Source organism: Thermobia domestica, chromosome 10, assembly GCF_964235325.1.
Source record: "Thermobia domestica chromosome 10, izTheDome1.hap1.1, whole genome shotgun sequence".
Lineage (NCBI taxonomy): Eukaryota > Metazoa > Arthropoda > Insecta > Zygentoma > Lepismatidae > Thermobia > Thermobia domestica.
Window position 1 is genome coordinate 121089845 of NC_137463.1, and position 13676 is coordinate 121103520.

Here is a 13676-nt window from a genome sequence, read left to right on the forward strand (position 1 = left end):
TAGGTACCTCCGAAGGAATTTACTCGAGTATCTTAAGTTTGTTTACCTTATTTATGAGAGACTAACGATATTACGGGATAAGAATATTTACACTTATTTGTCTGAAACTTACTCAACATAGCACGTCTTTAGAAGCTTTGACTTTGACGCTAAATCATAGTTTACTCAAAACAGAAATTACATTACATTCACACATCTTAAACGCGATTTATGTTTAAAAGAGAAATAATCCATACTTGATGTAAATAAATACTGGATTGTATATAAATGATTATAATGACGGCTTCAAGGATCTAAATATTGACACATTACGATTACAAATAAATGCATGATCGAAGATCAAATCAATGTATACAAATTTCACTAGTAAAATAATCAAAAATTTTATGGTACTTATTCAAGAATGAAATTAACAGTTCCTATATCAGTGAATTAATTTTGGAAATGCAACCAAGGCATTAGGCTATTTGTTTACTTCTTTTAAAAAGAAAGAAAAAAAATGCTCTAAATGTTTACGGACAGTTCCGTATGAATAAACAATGTCCCGAAGTTTCTAGAAAAAGGTGAGTATGGAGATCACGAATCACGGAAATATTGGCCATAGTCCTTCTTCAATAACGAAAATAACAGAATACTTTGTCCTACCTTAATAAGTCCTTCCGCTTATATTTCCACACTTCAGAAGAAAACTGCACTGTACTTAACTGACCGTCACAATGCTTCCTAATGTCCCTTCTCAGACCCCGCTGTCCTCTGGATTCAACTCCCGGAGAAGAGGTCCACGTTTGTCTGAAGCGTCTGGGTCTTCGTGTGGCAAGGCATCTGTTCCATGTATCGGGGATCGAACCCGTGTCTCCGTCCTTCATCTCCATGTTGTTGAAATGCAACGATGCGTCACTTATCACATCCATCTGCACTTAAATTTCACTCGCACAGTTTATATATATCCGCCATCCATCGCACTACTTTTCCTCTCTGAATACAGGAAGTCCACGTATATAGATCAATCACAGACTCAGTTCAAAATCACAAATTACGTAGCGTCACCATAAGATGATAAAAATTATGTCTAGGTGTCGATGTTTTAAATATTTGTATAAATAATCTTGTAACGACGAAATTGCTGTGGATAACGCGTGGTTTAAGTAGCTGGCTGCTAACGGGTCTTTAGCTAGCCATTTTTCTGAAATTTAAACACTTAAATATATATATATATGTGTATATATGAGTTGACGTATGCTTATGAATCGCGTGTTGGTGATGTTTTCACGATGAAGCGTCGACTTAGAGTAACCTCTCTTCCGTGTAGGCGTTCTCCCAGCTTTCTTTATTTTTTTTTAAAAAATAGACGCTTCATTCTTCTCTTTGTGAATTTTGAATTTCGGATTCTGATTCGCCGCTTTAAGTTCGTGACACCATTTCCCAAAAATCGGTTGATAATTTGGCTTGGGTTTCTAGCGTCTCTTCTGGGCTAGTACGTGATGTTAAAGAGTTTCATAAGCACTTGCGAAGATTGTAGATAAAAAATTTTGGTTCCTGTGTGTCTGTGACGTGATATTTGCGATATCGAGGTACTTAGGTAGTGCGACAGTATGGCTCGGGACAGGACGTTTGGGCGCCGCCATTTGGGCGCGGACGTTTTGGCGCTGCCGTTTGGGCGCCGGACGTTTGGGCGCAAAGCCGTTTAGGCGCCAGACGTTTGGGCGCGAGGTACATAGTAAAAATCACAATTTACGACATATAAAGTAAGCTAGGCACTGAAAACTAAGCGCCAATCAAGATATATACATTCCCTACACTTCTATCTTTATCTCACCTCATTTATCTGTATATATTCTATCTCTATCTTATTTATTCATCTAAATTAAATAGTTTAATGCGTTTGTGGCATTTGTTGCCTAACCTCGTCATGGATTGATTTTTCGCTTGTTCACGATTCTTGTACTTCTGATCTAATTTTTGTATTATATAAGAAAGCTAGGAAATAAAGGAATCAGACGAACTGTTAATTTTCTTAATGTTAATTAAAACATATTGATTTAATTTTTGTATTTTTTAAAAGAAAGTTAATAATTACATATTTATGAATATTAAAATTTGTTTTCTTTCGTATTACGTTTGCCAAACTCCTCTCTTCCTTAAGTCCAATAAAGAACTACCAATAAAAGATTGCAGCGTAGTCGCTAACACTCTCGCCTTCGGTGCGATCGGTCCCGGGTCCGATTCCCGGTGGGGGCACTAGGTCGAAAAAGTGTAACACGCTCTTTCAAGCCAGCTACCCTGAATGAGGTTTTCCTGGGTTTTCGTCATTCACATTAGGCAAATGCCGGGGTGGTACCTAATTTATAGGTCCCAGGCCGCTTCCTTCCTTCCCTTTCCCCGGATAGTGTGCTCCCTCAAACGTGACGGGCTAAATGGCCTTAGATGCCGAGAGCCTAGAAATCTAAGAGTCCTAAATCCTAATCGAGTTGAGAGAAAGATATTTTGCATACATGGTGTGTAAGACATATTTTGCATACAGGATGTCTAACACATTGAGTTTAGGAACTGTAGTATGCCGTATTTCTGGTATCACTTTTTTTTATTAACATTCCAATGTAAAAATCAAAACTTAACACACATTTTTTTCGTCCCATTGTAAGCATTTAATCTGCATTAAAGAAAGTGGCGAAAGAAAAAAAAACAACGATTTCAAAGTGAAAAATAATAGTTAAGTGTACATATATTGCTCATTTAGCCACTAGAAATGTGTTTGACATTCACACTTATTGCGTAACTACAGTAGAAGGCCTGCTTTAAGTTTTTTAATGGAATAGGCTCACTATGTATGTAATGCAGTCAATCATATGTAGTCTGGTCGACTTACATTTGGCTTGAAAAGTTATCAAATAAAAAGCACACTTAACTTTCGTTGAAACTTAAATTTACAAAATTTAATTGTTAATTCAGTTTTTATAATTTTGAAATTCCAGTATTTCTAGTATGTAAAACAAAATCCAGTATAATTCAAGGACTTCCACTACAGTAGACACCTTGTGATATCTTGATTCGAACTTTGTACTCAGCGCCTAACATAACGACTTTTTAACTCGCGCCCAAACGTCTGGCGCCCAAATGGCTTCGCGCCCAAACGTCCAGTGCCCAAACGGCGGGGCCCAAACGACCGCGCCCAAACGGCGGCGCCCAAACGTCACGTACCGGTATGGCTGGAGTAACAATACCATCGACTGGCGAGGTAGAACGGTGGGTGGTCTATTAGTGCGGTTACCGTCTTATGTTTTTTTTTTCTTTCTGAAAAGCAGAGAAACTTCTTTACCTGGGACAAATGAAAGAGGTTCGCTTGGCTGCTAAATGAAACAAAATAAAATTTTCCTTGACTTTTTAAAATAAATTGAATTTACATATAAATATGTTTTAATTTGAATATATGAACAATTAATTGAGTGTGTGAGCGTAATTGTCACAACGTGAACATTAAAAATTTAACACTGGAGCTATACAGCCTCCACATTCCGTGCACATAGCATAGTCCGAGGGACTTATGCACAAGTTGGTCCTAGGGGTCCGGAAGCCCTCAGCCAAAATCCCGACTTCTCTGTAAATCTAGTCTAATTTTAAGTGATTTTACAAATGTTAATATATAACTTATCCTTATATTGAACCCCCTCCTCCCAAAATAAATTCCTGCGTACGTCCCTCGTACGATTATCGTTTGTTCTATTCGGTAACTAACCATTTGTAGGAAACCCTCGACGAGGTGAGACAAACACTGTACAATTTCTTTGGTTCACATTCTACCACCATGGGCTCCATAGTCCGCGTGAGCGTTGAAGATCGGGAAATTGCTACAGATGAAAACTTCTTTGATTTTCCAATGATGTTACTATGTTTGCCATTGTAGGATCAAAATTCGACAAAAATTTTGAATTACCTTATAGGATTACGTTTGATATATAAAGATTTTAGGTTTGTACATATTCTAAGAGGACCATAATTATCATTTGTGAAAAATTAACATTTAATACTCTCCAGAGAAGTTCAGCAACGTAATTATTGTCTTATCGAGTTGTTCGCAGAGATCGAACTCTGTAAATAAACTTCCTTCTGAGCTCTCGCCATTCAAATCTTGTAATGCTGGGATGTATGGAAATAACTTAGATCGTTTTGTTCTTTTCTTATATCTTGTTTCCTTACAAAGCAAAGACACATGCTTCGCCCCTCCCCGCTCCTTCTAGAGTGTGAATTTAACTGATCATCGAAGAGTTTATTTACCATTTCAAACTGGGCATCCATACTGATTTCTTTTTCAGTGTCTCTCATCAAAGAATGTTATTCTTGAAAGACCTGAAATGTATCCCAGATTGTGACTTTATAGTCACAGTAGCCTACAAATGCAAATGATGAAAACAAGTAAACTAAAATACAAAGAAGATGAACTAGTTAACTTCTGTAGAAATGTTTGAGAGTTCAAAATAGTAACTTTTTTTTTAATGGTAACGACTTTCCGTGTTGTTGACCTATGAACGACTTTATCATTAATAAATTTAAATGATTATGTTTAAAATCATATTGTGTACATAAAAAAAAAAAAAAAAAAAAAACTGGTAAAGTCTTCGGAGTGGCTGTCCTTGAGCTGCTGGAGCTCTTGTGATATCACAGGCGATGATGTAGTCATGGAAATATTGTGTAGGAAAGTCTCGAAAGGTAAACTTTGTTATGAGTCAACATCTTTCGTGTACAGAAACCTGTTGACTTTGTTCATTGATATTGTAATTAAATGTCGCTACTGTATTTTGATGTTCTCTGTATCCATTGTGAAGTATTCCATGAAATAAATGCTGAAGACTTCCATGTTATAGCACAGCATTAAATCATTTCAAGAATTTAAGTAACGAAGTAATTAGCATAAGTAACTATAAATACTACTAATAGAAAAGAAGTTACAATTATCGTAGCACTTTCAATCTGCGAGGTCGAATGTTCATACCCTGTTTGAGAATACAATACGTATATTGCAAACGTAGTTCAGTTGCCAGCAGGACCGGATTAACCGATCTGGAGGCCCGGGGCTAGAAAAAAATATGTAGCCCCAGCTGACTTCGCCGAATACTTTTCTGTGAAAGTACAGAAGGAAAGTTGAGGGAATATCTTTCATATTTTTGGTCATATTTGATTTTTTGATGATTGTATCCTTATAATTCTTTTTTTGATAGCCAGTTGAGATTTTGATCAAAGTAGAGGCTCCTGTCCACCTGTAGGCCTGGAGCTACATTCCCCATAAGCCTCTCCCTTAATCCGGCCCTGGTTGCCAGTCTTAATCATAAACCCCTTTTTTGACCTTTGTGTTCCGTTTACAAAGAATAACCAGTTAATCGATGTTCTTAGTGAAAAAAGATGGACAGCGTTCCTTTCAATTAGGAATTGTCTTCCTTTTCGTGTGCATGTAGGACTAACCTTCAAGTACGATATTAACATTTGCATTTGAAAAATATTATTAGTAACAAACATTTCGCTTCTGTAATGTTATCTTTTGCGAAACATCATAAGAATTTGAAAATAAAATAAAATTTTATGCAATAATTGGGAGTCGGGTTTAAGATCTTTATGAATTTAATTTACATTCATAAAAAGAAGTTAAAGAAAAACATTGTTAGTTTCAAGGGCCGGGAAACTCATTTTCTCAAGCGCAATTTTAAAACATATAGAAATGTTTAAAACCGTTAAAAGTGAAACAAAGAAGGTGATGCCCAACTTGGAATAATATTAGTGGTATTTACTCAATTGTCGTGAGTTTCTCTGTTGGCGAATCATGGGTTCAGTGAACCATAAAAATATTTTAGGATTAATATTCTTCACCGAAAGTGGTGGCAGTGGAGGAACATGTAGTCTTTAAGTTCAATTATGGTAAGAACGGTTATAAAATAGAGATAAATTCTTATTCTGGCTGAATTTTCCTTAACTGAAAACCAGAAATATTTCTATATGTAGATGGTCCCAGAATCTTCAGGTAGGAAGTCTGAGATGCGTGTGGAAGTTAAGCTTTTTCTAGATATATCCTCTTCTTCTTTAATTGCAAATTTACAACTGTTCCTATATGAACTGTTTAGTGCGTCTTTTAAGGCATTACAATACTGCAATAGTAATGTCACAGACTTTCATATTTTTTAAACGTCCATTTATATTTTACTGAAGTTTTGAGGAGGAAGGAGCAAATAATAAAAACGACATTCAAGAAATTTTGTTGAATATACATGAAAAAGCATCAAGTAAGCAATCCTATATATTGCTGGACCTTGGTTGAATTAAATAAGGGATATACTACTGTAACCTATGTGTCCCACAGAGGTTGACTCACTTATATTGAGCCGAATTTGTATGTACCACTTACCTAGGAAATGCCGTGTTTCCATCATCGGTTGTGTTCGATCTGCAGTCCACCTCTGATGACTATTGCTCGACATCCGAGTTTCAAATTGCAGGAGTCTGCGTTTAAGCTAGCCATGAGTGTTGCATTTCACTTCTCTTTACAGGCTTTCCACAGGCCGGTGACGGTGCAGAATCGACTATTTTGAGGAGTCCGAGAGCACAATATTCCATTAAGTTGCATCTGGACTCTGAACAGGAATGTCAGAGAAGACAATTGCTTCAATTCGTTTCCTGTTCCATACGGCGATAGAATTCCAGCATGTGGCTGGATGCATTGTCTTGGTGCAATTCAACCTGGTTCACGTCTTGCCCGCACAATGCTGGGATTTCGTGCTGAAACGTTCGGAAACGTAGTTTGCTGCTGTACGAGAAACCGACCATAATCATGAACCCTTTTGAGAAAGGTTCTAGCTGCTCGCGTCAGTGTAATGGCCCCAGAACTTTGTGTCGCATATTTCGGTACAATACGATTCACAGTGGAGTGACTTACACGAAAATTACGCACTTGATACATTTCTACAACGCGTAACGCCGTGAACTTAGCGTCGTAAAGGGCCACAATGAACCTCTCCCAGAATCTGTTCAGTTTCATCATCATCAGGCCACGCTCGACCACACTAATCTGCTACGCGATTAACGAGATGCTGTTGCTCGGCGATAAGTTGCGCATGCTTAGTACAGTTACACATTGACTTAGCATAAATGAATCCTCTGTATATCTTTATGTTGTAGCTTCGTAATTCTTTTCACGCTAAGTTCGGTTTTAAGAGAAAATGACAGATAGCAGAAGCATCATTTACGACGCTGGGTCAATAAATATCGCCCGGACTTTTGTGACTTTTTGCGTGTTTGCACTAGTTCACAGAACTTGATGTGTGAGAGGCGTAATTGTTTAGCTGAAAAGTAGTTCTTTTTGACTTTTCATAATGGATGAAAAAAATAACACTGCAGTCATTAACGTACGGTGATTGAATTGTATAACTCTTGCGTGCAGTTCTCCAAATTAGCCAACAAATTGATGGGAACGTTTCCCGACACAAAAGAGTGTGATCGTAATTGTCATTCTGAAACATGAAACTACAGTGTACAAGAAAAGATATTGCTTGATATTGTACAAGCTGAAATGCACTGAAGACCATGAAACCAAAGTTGCAGGATAAGGAAATTAAATTGCATCATGATAATTCGAGACTACATACAATTTATATGGCAGTGCAGAAAACCCGGGAGACGGTGACTACATTGAGTGACAGTCTTAAATGACATCCAAAGTAAGTCTTCTTAGAAAATAATTACATGCGAACAGATGGACTGTTCTCACGTCAAGTAATAACGTAAGTTTAAAATGCATATAATGTAAATTTATAGATTGTGTGCTATAGTGAAATACAGAGCTTTGCCGGTAATTCAGTAACAGAAGGGCCTCCCCAAACGAAATGGTCTAAATTGGGTAGTCAGGCGAAAACGGGATCTACATAAGGGAGACGGTGTTTTGGTAAGAGGTAGAAGGATTAGACGGAATGGCTCTTGTTGCGGATTAAGAACAGAAAATTTGCTGTGATAAACAGACCGCGGCAAAAAATGAATATGAGGAGAAAATAAACGTCAGAAAAACAAAAAGGAAGGTCGTTGGAATGAAGTGGTCTGTATCTGGTCAGTTTCAAATATGAGGAATGAAAATAGGGCATGTGAATAGTTTTCGGTACTTGAAGTGAAGACATAAAGTATGAATGTGAAATAAAAGCAGGAATAGAAATGGCGAAATATGCATTCAGAGAGAAGAAAAAAATATTTTTGCAAGTCTTTGAATAAATGGTTAAGAAAAAGATCAAAACATTCCAGGTGGAATATTGTAATCTACCAAGCAGAACATGTACACTATACAGTAACAACAAATAACAATTAGAGGTTTTCGAAATGTTGACGTAGAGAATAATGAAGAAAATTTAATGTATCGAATGACCCGTTAAAGTGTGCTGGGAATGTATGGTTAAAAGAAAATAAATAGTACGCAGTTGGAAAGAGAAGTTGATTGGGACTTGTCTAAGGAGGAATTGTAAGGAATATTAGAAAGTACAATGGAAAGGACAAGAAGGAAAGGGTGAAAGATACTGCAGTTTATGGATGTTATTAAAACGAATAGGAGCCACGGAAAGAGGAAGAGATTAACTGAGAACCGTATCACGTGGAAGTTTCTCAGTTTGTGGCAAAGTGATCTGCCAGTAACGGCAGAATACTTATAATGATCATGATAGCTAAGATATTTGTAGTAATGACTTCGAAAATATACAACGAAGAAAAATTATAGGAGGAACATGTGAAGGTGTACAGTAAAGATTATATTAACCCTCCCGCCGGCATAGTGGTCTTTTGTGTACATGGTCCCGGGTTCGATTCCCAGTAGAAAAGCATTAAACTTCGGACGTATTACGTTGGTTCAGATTTCATTTTAAACTGTAGATTCACGTCTCATAGCTTCGCTGCTGAAAAGGGACGCTAAATTCCATCAAACAATAAAGATGTTATTTTAGAAGTGTACTGATTTGACCTTAACAACAAGAATCAAGTATGTGAAGAAACGTAATGCATTCGCATTTTATGTTAAAGAAATAAAAAGTAATCTTCTAAGATCTAATGTAGACGTTGTGTTACATTTTGTGTAGCAAAATTGCGATACAAATTTCAATTTGTGTCGCAATTTGTAGATTTTGTACCGCATTTTCTGTACTATAATGTGTAATTATAAAATGATTATTGTATAGAGAGAGTCTCTTTGGTCGGGATGTTTCTTGAGTTGGGTTCGTGCCATCTCGCAAGGAGAAATCTTGCAAATGCTGTATGTTGGTTTTTACAAGGGGCGTAAATAGACATCTGGTATATCAGTAATTCAAATGAAAAGCGAAAAGAAAAGAGAGAAATACGAGTGTATTTTTCTATATTTTCGACGCTGAAGAATGCCGTTAACTGCTTCAGTGATCTACAGTACGCACTTCTGCGTTTACTAACCATATCCAAGTCCCATTCATGTTACACCATATATCGACTAGGTCCATCATGGTTTGAACTTGTTTTCTCTGCTGCCAATGCGCCTTTTCTTCAAGGTTTTTTTTTTTTTTTTTTTTTTTTTTTTTTTTACACACGTTTAGAAACAAGGATAGGGTAACCCAAAACCTGAGGTCTAGAGGATGAACCAATAGCAACAAACCGACAAAGGGAAGGAAAGACAGAGTAGAAAACTATTTTGTAACCCAAAGTCGAGGCATTTTTCGTGCAACAACTGAAACTTAAGCAAAATGTGTATATGACGGATTCAGAGCATCTCTGTGAATTTCAGTTGGAACAGGCGGTCTTCTTAGCAATATTCAAACGTAGCCAGAACGTCAGATGGACACTCCGCCGAAATTAGAAAACACTAGGAATACAATTGTAAGAATTTTAAAAATAGGAAAAACTGGACAATATGTAGAATTTAAGTTAAATTCTAATGTAAAGAACCAATTTATGAATAAGTTTTAAAGTGAGTAACGCATATTTTCACTTATTGCGTTTCGTATGCGCTGCCTTCTTGTATTTGGTGGAAAAAGTAAATAGAGACAGAGACTACATTGAGTGACAGTCATGACAACTTCATGAGTTTCATGACATCTGTTGAACGCATTTTCCTATGTCCAACTAAGAATAGTTTCCTGTTTCGTAATGTAAATAATGTTTTCAGAATCCTCTACTTCCCCTTACGGTTTCATTTCATTTCGGTGTTCTGTAGTCTTGTACATTGTGAAGTTGACATTTGAAGTTCGTACTCCTTCAGGAATTGTGGTTGTTAGAATGGAGGGAACTCTTCCAATAGTTTGGCGATGGAGAAATTACATGTAATTATTACTTAAGAATACGGTTTTCTTGAAGCTATAGTACAGCAGGATGCTCAGAACACCGACTCACTTGCGCATTTCTACACATTCAATATTATTTCAAATGTGCAGTCACATTACGGTGCTCATGCGCATCGAAGCGATAACAACACTAGCTCCTTTGTTTTTACTTAGACGTCTCGTTTCCCTTATTGTAGCTAGCTTTGTGACATAATCGTAGCATTTGAGGCCATTGAAAGTGAAATTGTTTATAACAGCTTTGGACGAGCAAGAGGTTATTTAATTATAAAAGTTACAATTTCATTAGACGTGAAATTAAATATTTCTTAGATGCAACTTTTGAAAAAAGTACATCGAATTTGAACGTTTTTTATGTTAAGGGTATTTTCTCAAGCTAAATTGTAAGCAAGGTTCTTGGAGATTTTTTTTTTTTTGTTTCTTTTTGTTTTTATGTTAGAACTGTCAGAGGTTCCCTACGTTGTCCTATAACAATAAAATTAATGAAAAATATTCACTGTAAATATGAACTCCTCTGACTCCTGGCGTAAGAAATTTGTTTGCAGAATCCGAATTAGCTAGTTTCGAATTTTTCCTCATTTTCTTTCCCCGAAAGTTGTTCGTAAGTGATTTTTCAAAGTTGAGATCTAGAAAATACTTCTTTAAACCCCACAACGGATATTCCCATAGTCGCCCCAATGCCGCTTTTCCCAAGGTTGATATCTATAGCGAAACAACTTTTATAATAATTGGATAAAAATGTTCAAAATAATAAACGGGATAAAATCACGGTCTCTTCAAAATATTACATGTTGGAGACATTAACATTTTTTTCTTATACATGACGAAAGTACAGTTACAAATTAATCCAGATAAGTTTGAAGATATACCAAAATACTTTTCAAGATCTTTTGGACTTGTTCGCGATCATAGTTTGTATTTATCTGATGCTAATAATAACGACAGAGTTTTATTCGACCATCATCCCTTCCTAACTAGTAAAGGTAGTTCTAATAGTAGTAATGAAAGAACTGATCAACGTACATTTAGATGTGAAAAATCTTAAGAGAAAGGAAGTTCTACACTAAATAATTTATTTCGCCTGTTTTGATGTAATCTTTGTTCGTAAAAATCTGACCAACCGCATTTATTTCAGTCCTACCACCATTACATTGCATCTAGACAGAGTTGGTTTTCGTTTGTAATAGTTTAGATTCCCATCCCCCTTCTCCTTCTAGAATATTGCAAGCTGTTGCCGTATTATGTCTGTGTCCCTAGTGGAGAAGTGAGAAGCAGTTTGTTTCTTTTCCGGCTGCGTAGTTTGGCGCTGCTGTACTTTCATCCATGAAATTGTATTGTACGAGACGCATTCAGAAAGTAAGTTCTGGTACACTGTAAAATGAAAGACAAAGGTCAGAAGGAAAATAAAAGGCATTTGTCAGAACGTGGTACCAGCTTTTATGGACCTGTGTCAAAGAATTCTGTTGCCAAGAATTGAAACCGGAATATGACAAATATCTGCACCTCAACTGCGCTGTCTAAAGATTGTCCGGCCAGAAACTGCTTCAGGTGATAGAACAAGTGGAAGTCGCTGGGTGCAAGTTCGGGACTGTAGGGCGAGGTCACGCAGAACATCATCCCCGGTAACGATACGATCGAAGAACAAGTCACCTTCATGATGGTAATGCAGAAGGAAGATCAAGGCGGACACTAAACGCTTCTTTTCTTCCACAGTCAGTTGTTTTAGAATCCATCGTGCACACAACTTGAGAAATTGCAATTGCTAGGTGACGATCTCATGCAGCAGGGAGATCTGCAGATACTGACATGAGGCATTGTGGATCGAGAGTTTCTGCAGAATTGCTTACTGCACACTTTCCACTAATTCAGGCGTAATCATAGACGGTCGGCCATTACAATGTTCATCGTGCAAACCGACAGTGTGGTGTCCTTCGCGATATTCTGTACATACCTCACTTATGACATATCCACACACTTCACACAGCTGCGGTGAATCTCTGACGCCGACAACTTCTTACTTCAGAGAAAACGGATTACCGCACGTTACAGGCCTACACGGCCAGAATTTTTAGCCCGGCCCGTGAGTTTATAATGTGAAGCCGACCCGAGTCCGAAATATGTTTTAGCATTTAGGCCCGAGCTCGTGTTATGATCAAATGAACCCGAAATAAGCCCGAATTACAGAACTTAATAATTAACACAAAATTGTAATTTTATTTACAGCAGTTAGAGGTTTAATGTTATAGTTGTGCGTTAAAAGTTCTCCAGAAAGAACGGTGCAATAAATATCGCTGTACAGTATATCTACATAGTTAGACACGAGAAATATGGCTGTTTATTTAAAAATTTATGGACCGAGCACGTGCAGACCTTTACCGCACGTACCACTATTCTGTGACCACTAACCTCATACAACTTGTGCTTGCGCCATTTAATGGTTACGTGTTGCTCCTGCATTTCGCCGGAGCATCCCTGTCTAACCAGTCGCGCCATCTTGAGCACTTGCGAAACTTACATTGCTGATGCACCTCGTATCAAGTGTGACTTTTCTCTTTGATACTCTTTTTATAATCTATATATCAAAATATTATATGTAGTACTGAAAATATGAACTAAATTATATTTTTATATATTTAAGTTTATTTTGCATTTGCAGTAAGAATTGGGATAATTACTTTCTTGTATTATAACCATGATACTTGTATATGGCAGTTGTAAGTGGAAACGGAAAACGTAAAGGCCCTGCACATAAAAATCTAGTTCGCGATATTTTTCTTAGCACTTTTATTGTACTGTTTTTCTTAGCATAAATTGTACTGTTAATATTTCATCTTTCATTCGGTGCCTTTAGTAGTGTGATATATAATTGTGAATAAGGGGAAAGGACAGGAAATTAAATCCTCAATGAGTGACTGTATGCTAATAGTATAACTATATTCTTTTGAGAATAGAATCGCAAATAGAAAAAACTCTGTAGAGCAACTCGTGCAAGAAAAAAAAAAAAAAGCTCTCAATCGATTGTTTGCAAGCTAATTAAACCGAACGAGTGTAGGGTAATGGTTAGTATTCTTGCTTCGTAATCTGTATGTCCTGTATTGCGTTTGAGACAGATGAGCGCTGTGACAGTAGATTGTCAACTGTTAGAATATTACTGATTCAGTTCCAGCCGAACTATTCAGGCGAGAGGGACCACATTAGTAAAAGTAATCCATAATAATCTACCTTAATATGGTAGAAAGATAAAATAGAATAAAAAGAAGACAAACTGTAATAGAGTTATCGAAGAATATTGCTTTGCCGTTGTATGTAAATGAAGAAATTGTAGTGATAAGGGTGGCTTCATTCGTAATAGGTTAACATTAC

At 36.9% G+C, this 13676-nt stretch overlaps 1 protein-coding gene across 3 annotated transcripts in view; it reads left to right on the forward strand.

Moving 5' to 3' along the window:
• dia (diaphanous related formin 1) overlaps positions 1-13676 on the forward strand; it is a 172021-nt gene that overhangs the window by 76076 nt on the left and 82269 nt on the right. The window lies entirely within an intron of this gene.